The sequence below is a fragment of the Dioscorea cayenensis genome, chromosome 19 (genome assembly GCF_009730915.1).
Source record: "Dioscorea cayenensis subsp. rotundata cultivar TDr96_F1 chromosome 19, TDr96_F1_v2_PseudoChromosome.rev07_lg8_w22 25.fasta, whole genome shotgun sequence".
Lineage (NCBI taxonomy): Eukaryota > Viridiplantae > Streptophyta > Magnoliopsida > Dioscoreales > Dioscoreaceae > Dioscorea > Dioscorea cayenensis.
This window is the reverse complement of record NC_052489.1, coordinates 16,276,771-16,282,770: the sequence shown is the minus strand read 5'-3', so window position 1 is coordinate 16,282,770 and position 6,000 is coordinate 16,276,771.

Here is a 6,000-nt window from a genome sequence, read left to right as displayed (position 1 = left end):
CCCTGTGGCTTCTCTGTACGACCTGAGAAAACTCTAAGTGTTTCACACGCCTGTGCGGGATTTCCACAAGGGCGAGGACCTTCATAGGGCCGGTTCATAGGGGAACTCGCACGCCCCTATGTATTCTCAGGATGGAAGAGATCCACACGGGCGTACGGACATTACCCACACCAGTGCATTTGTCACGAGATCATCCACAGTAGCGAGTCCACGCCCCTGTGGCTTTTCAGAAAAATTGCTAAGTCTCTGCAGGAAAACACATGCCCGTGTGAAAATTCCACACGGGTATGGACCATGACAAGGTCGCTCACAGGGGCGAGTCCATACCCCTGTGCCGTCTCTGGATGAGCTCTAAACAAAAACGCACGCTCGTACGGAAATTCCACATGGGCGTGTGTTTTCTTTGGACACTTAGAAAACTTTGCAGGCTCTGCATAAAATTCCTGAACACAGATATACACTCAGAGCCTGCCTACCAATGCAATTTTAACCAGAGAAAACATGAAAAACACACTCAAACAACCAAGATTCTTCGCCACACACAATTAGGCACATGATAACACGTAAAGCCTTATTCATGCAAATACTAACTAAAACTAGAAAAACATTAAAAACTTGGGTTGCCTCCCAAAAAGCGCTTGTTTTACGTCACTTAGCTTGATGTACCTCTTCCTTTCCTTATGGAGTCTTGAAAAGAGTATGTTCCTCCTGACAAGACATTGCAAAGCTACTTCTTTAAACCAAAAATCTACTTGTCGAGTTGGAATATTTGTTGGGGGGTCCAACCATCTTACCTTTGGCCTCAAAGGAAACAATTTGGGTTGGGAATTGTCCAAGCTTAGCACAGGTGGATTATTGGATGACTTCAATCTCCTACCCACATCTTTTTCCAAACCTAAAATCTCTTTCTTGCAATTTATGAGTTGATCAATCCCAAAGAGGGATGCTCATTCCATTACCTTAGGATTTACTTTTTCTTCAATTTCAACTTGAAAGCAATCTGTCTTCGCCGACCCTCCTTGTAGCTTTTTCTTGCTCACAAACATACTGTCAATTCAAACAATCCTCACATTGAATGAAAGGTTCTTCTTGCATCCCCACAATGTCGACAACATCATACTCATTCCACCCAACTTCTTCATTGTCGATCACTACCACTTCATCTCTATAAGGAACTTGAATTGCTTGCTCAAATTCTTGTTGTTCCTCTGAGAGTGTGTCAAGTATCCCTCCTATTTGATGCTCAAGGTTAGGAGACTTCATGACACCTTAGTGTGGTCTCCATATTTTGGATGCAGATATCGGATGCTTCAATAAAGTTAGCTAATGCTCTTTGCAAGTAAAGTGCATCCTCTCCGAGTATCTCACCCTTTTGACATTCCTCTTGAGGTGCTTCCCAATATTGTCCATCACTATTCCACAAGAAGTTTGGGTAGCCCTTTTCAGTTGGATGATTAGTGTTGCAACAACGAATGCTCTGTTGTTGTGAAGGAATAATTCTATCAACTTGTTCACTCAGAGCTTCAACTAGAGAATACAAAGCAATGAGTGGATCAATCATCATTTAAACTCCATGCAAGAAAAAGTAAGACATAACAAAAGAAAACAAATGAGAATGATGGAAGAATAAGAAAGTGTGAAATAGAATGAATGATAAATAGCTAAAATAGCAAAGTGCAAAGTGTCTCTAAAATGACTATTCCAATGCAACGACGCCAAAAACTTGACACGAGTGAATATGCATGTAAACCATAAGTGCACGGGTGTCGAAGTAATAAATCCCAGGTGAGTGGGTATCGTATCCATAGGGAATAGTGAATAGAAACACAATGATAGCTATCTAACTATGATGAGAATAAATCGATATTATGATGAATGAGATTGATATAAAAAGAAATAAAAAGAATAAAAATGAGAGGCACAATAAAATTGAGAGGAAAGACAATCGATATAAATGGGGTACTTGGATATTGTTCCGCTTAGGACAATCATTTCAAGTGCAAAACCGAATATTAAGCCTCCCAACTAATGCATTAATGAGTCATGGAAATCCTTCAATACACGGTGCCAAATCTAAAGTCAACCGTGACTAACTCTATACCATGTTTCGGAGGCAAAATCGAACAATCTCAACACCTTGCACTCTGATAGAATCGCATGGAGTTCTAGGGATTCCAAGTGATAAACCCTCTTCCTAAAAATAGACATAACCCTTTGGTCCAGGTGAGAGGTCCCTAGTCACAATTAAGCCCTAGGTGCTAAAATCACTTCAACGCTTCACTCCGTTGCCTCTACAATTAAGCCCTAGCAGAAGGTCATCCCTTAGCGCATTCACTCTACTATGACCGCAAACAACTCAAGGAAATGGAGGTAGGAAAGGGGACGCTCCGCTACCTTTCAACTCACCCTCTCAACCCTCTCCAATCTAGCTTTGTCTAACTCTTGTGGTGTGTCACTCACTCACAAGGGTTACCAAGGTGAACTCTCAACCCAAGTGTCACTCTAAGGGAGTATTCATTCAATTAAACATTCAATATTGGAACTCAATTAAAGAATCAATTAATGAATGCATAATAAAAGGTTTAATAAAACGAATACATCCTAGGGTTCACAAATCCAAGTACCTACTAGGGGGTTTAGCTCTCCATGGAGCTAGTTACAATCAACAATGAAATCGTATGTAAAAACAAGTAATCCATAGAAAACCCCCCTCAGTAGTCGTGTCGATGGTCTTGTGGAGTGCCCTCATCTCCTCCAAAGGTCCCTTTGTCCGGCCTAGGGCACACCTCGCCGGATCGATGCCGATGAAAGCTCCCCCAATAAGCTTGTTCCAAGTGGAGCGCGGTGTCAAAGCTGGAGAACCACTCCAAAAAACTTGCCAAAACCTCTCAAAACCCTAGCCGCCTCCCTCTTGAAAGTTGGGGAAAAGATGGACAAAAGAATGCTGAAATCGGGGTTGAAATCGGCTTTAAATATGGCTGGAATTGGGCATCCACATGGGCCTTTGGATGTTCCACACGCCCCTGTGGAATTTTCACACGCCCGTGTGAATTCTCTAGAATTCTGATTTTTGGCCAACTGTGAACAGTAACTACCATAGTAAATTGCTACAGTACCCCTGCCCCCCGCCCGGGGGCCAAAAACCCTCCCGAATCCACTTTTCATCGAGCCAACATAAACGGGCACACGTTTATGCTGTAGATCGTATCGTTTCTTCAATAAACAGGTTTGTTGGTGAAGATCTTGCTATCATTGCACAAGTTGGGATACGCAAATGTCACTACCTTCGTTCCCCTCCAACTCATTGTAATAGCTTGAATACATGGAGGTTGGCACATATTCACGTATCTTAGAGCCCCACTTGTGTCTTTCCGTTTTTTGCTTCCAAGATTCCACCAAATAGTGCGTTCACGATCTACTTTTGGCATCTTTTCTTAATACTTAGCTTCACAACCATACATGCGCAAAAGAACACAAATACACATGTATTAGTGCTTAAACCTGATAAAATTCATGCTCATCGTAAGGAAATAATACTTCGCATTCTTAACACACAAGCACTTATCAGGAATTCAAGTGATAATAACAGCTAATAACTCCAAGTTACCCATCACCCACATTGGTAAGGCAATAATCTCTCCATGATTCATTCCAAATCAAATTAAGTTGCAGGGAGTCTATCATGTTCCGGGTGTGAAGAAGAAACTATTGTCAGTTTCACAACTAACGGCACAAGAAAATTATGTACAATTCAGACCATAAGAAGTTAAGGTGTACCTTATAATCTAAATGCATCAGGCACACTAGTAATAGAAGGCCACAAATTGGAGTCTATCTGTGTGATGTCGGCGGAATCGACCTATGTGGACAAGACCCAGAAAAATGAGACATCTGATCTTTGGCAAGCACAATTGGGGCATGTTAGCTATTACAAGTTGAAGCTTATTGTTAAGAAGTCAATAGTCAAAGGCTTATCTGATATAGAAGTACGGACTGACACAGAATGTGCCAGGTACTAATTCAGTAAGGCTCACCAACTTCCTTATCAAAAATTTAAATATAGAGCCAAGGAGCCGCTGGAGCTAGTGCACTTTGATGTATTTGGCCTAATCAAACAAGCATCTATAAGTGGTGCCAAATACATGGTGACCTTTATGAAAGAAAAATGTGAAGCATTCCCCAAGTTTAAAGAGTTAAAAGGAGAAAGTGGAGTGTGAGCTTTACAAGAAGGTACGGTGCCTTCGTACCAATAATAGAAGAGAGTAAATGTCTCAAGAGTTTGGTGCTTATCTGAAGGAGCAGAAGATCTGATGACAACTAACTTGCCCCAACACTCCATAGAAAAATGGCAAAGCTGAAAGGAAGAACCGTCATATTGCAGAATTATGCCAAAGTATGCTGCATGGCAAGAGTGTGGTAGGATGGTTTTGGGCCAAATGTACGAGAACGGTAGTTCACATCATCAATTGTCTTTGATTTTGTTGTGAACACCTGCAAGTGCATGGGGTTGTCAAGTAATACCTCCTGCGCAAGCATGAGAGGGTCGTATTTGACTGCTTCCCAGTAAGTATATGGGATTGCCAAGTAATACCTCATGTAAAGACATGAGGATCGTATTCCTCAGGGTTAAGGATCTACTACTACTATTTCACCGCCTACTATCTAGCCAAACATCTTAAGCAAGGGAATTTACTCTACTAGATGCAAGAAAATACATAAGATATGGCTACACAAATTAAAGAATTAAGTAAGAGATTACAAGAACAACAATGAAATGCAAAAGCCTATGGATTTGGATCCCCTTGAGGGATCATCATGATACAAGGATGAAGAACAAAAGTAGAAAGGATGATTTGGACAGAGTGATCTCTAGATTAGATCAACCCCAATTTCTTGGTGATTGAACCCTAATCCCATACGAATGTTGATCTGAATATCTACCAAACCAATACCCCTACGATTGCATTAAAAACAAGGAAATCCAAAGACAAGGGTACACTCAACCTAAGTTTACCCTTGAAGATCAGAGGGCTACCGACATCCAATCTCTTGGCATGTCTGTACAAGAAACCCTCTTTGATTCATTCGTGATCTAATACATGTGAGTAGTTCACATCGATGTGTATAACTTGAGAAGGAACTACGGATCTCTCCATATGCAATTCTTAGCATAAAGCACAATGAATTAAATCACAAATCAACCCAAGCATTAGAATTAAACATCAATCATCCAAAATACATGATGAACCCCCCTAGGTTCACTAATATCTCGTGGCCTTGGGGGCCTAATATGACATCAAACATGTGCAAGCAAGAATGTAAAGCAAAGCACAATAAGAGTTCATAGATGACACTCACTGGGTAAAATGTAAAATAATGAAGAAGGAGGTGGAAATCTGGCCGAATAATGCTTTCCCCATCCAAGGATGGCCGGATGACACTTCCCTTAGCTAAAGGCTGCTTCCCAATCATAAGAATCCTTCCTTCTTTGGTGATGGATAACCCCTTGAGTGATGAAGCCCTTGAAACCTTCTTTAGACCTTGAACTTCGCCCCCCAAAGATCTCTTTGTTTCTTGATTCTTCTCCTCTCCCAAATGGTGACAAAAGCTCCCTTTTCCAGACATAGAAACTTGCTATATCCCTGGGTCATATGGGCCGTATGAAGACCGTATTAAGGCCAAAACACTAATGATTCACTGCATATCTGGGTCAATACAGCCTTCATGCGGCCCCGTATGGAGGCCGCATGAGTAAGGCAAAACTTTTTGTTCTGAAAAAACCTGCATGTGCTATATTAGTGGCTCCATTGAATTACTACAGTACTCTAGCTATAGTAATTTGCTGCAGTACTCCAACTACAGTAAATACGCTACAGAATTATGAAACCTGGTTTCCTTCTTTTTTTCGCCCTAATCGTGTCCTCGTGTCCTCTATGGCTTCTCTGTGACATACAAATTAAATAACACATAATTAAGCACAAAAAGCACCAATTCTTAATG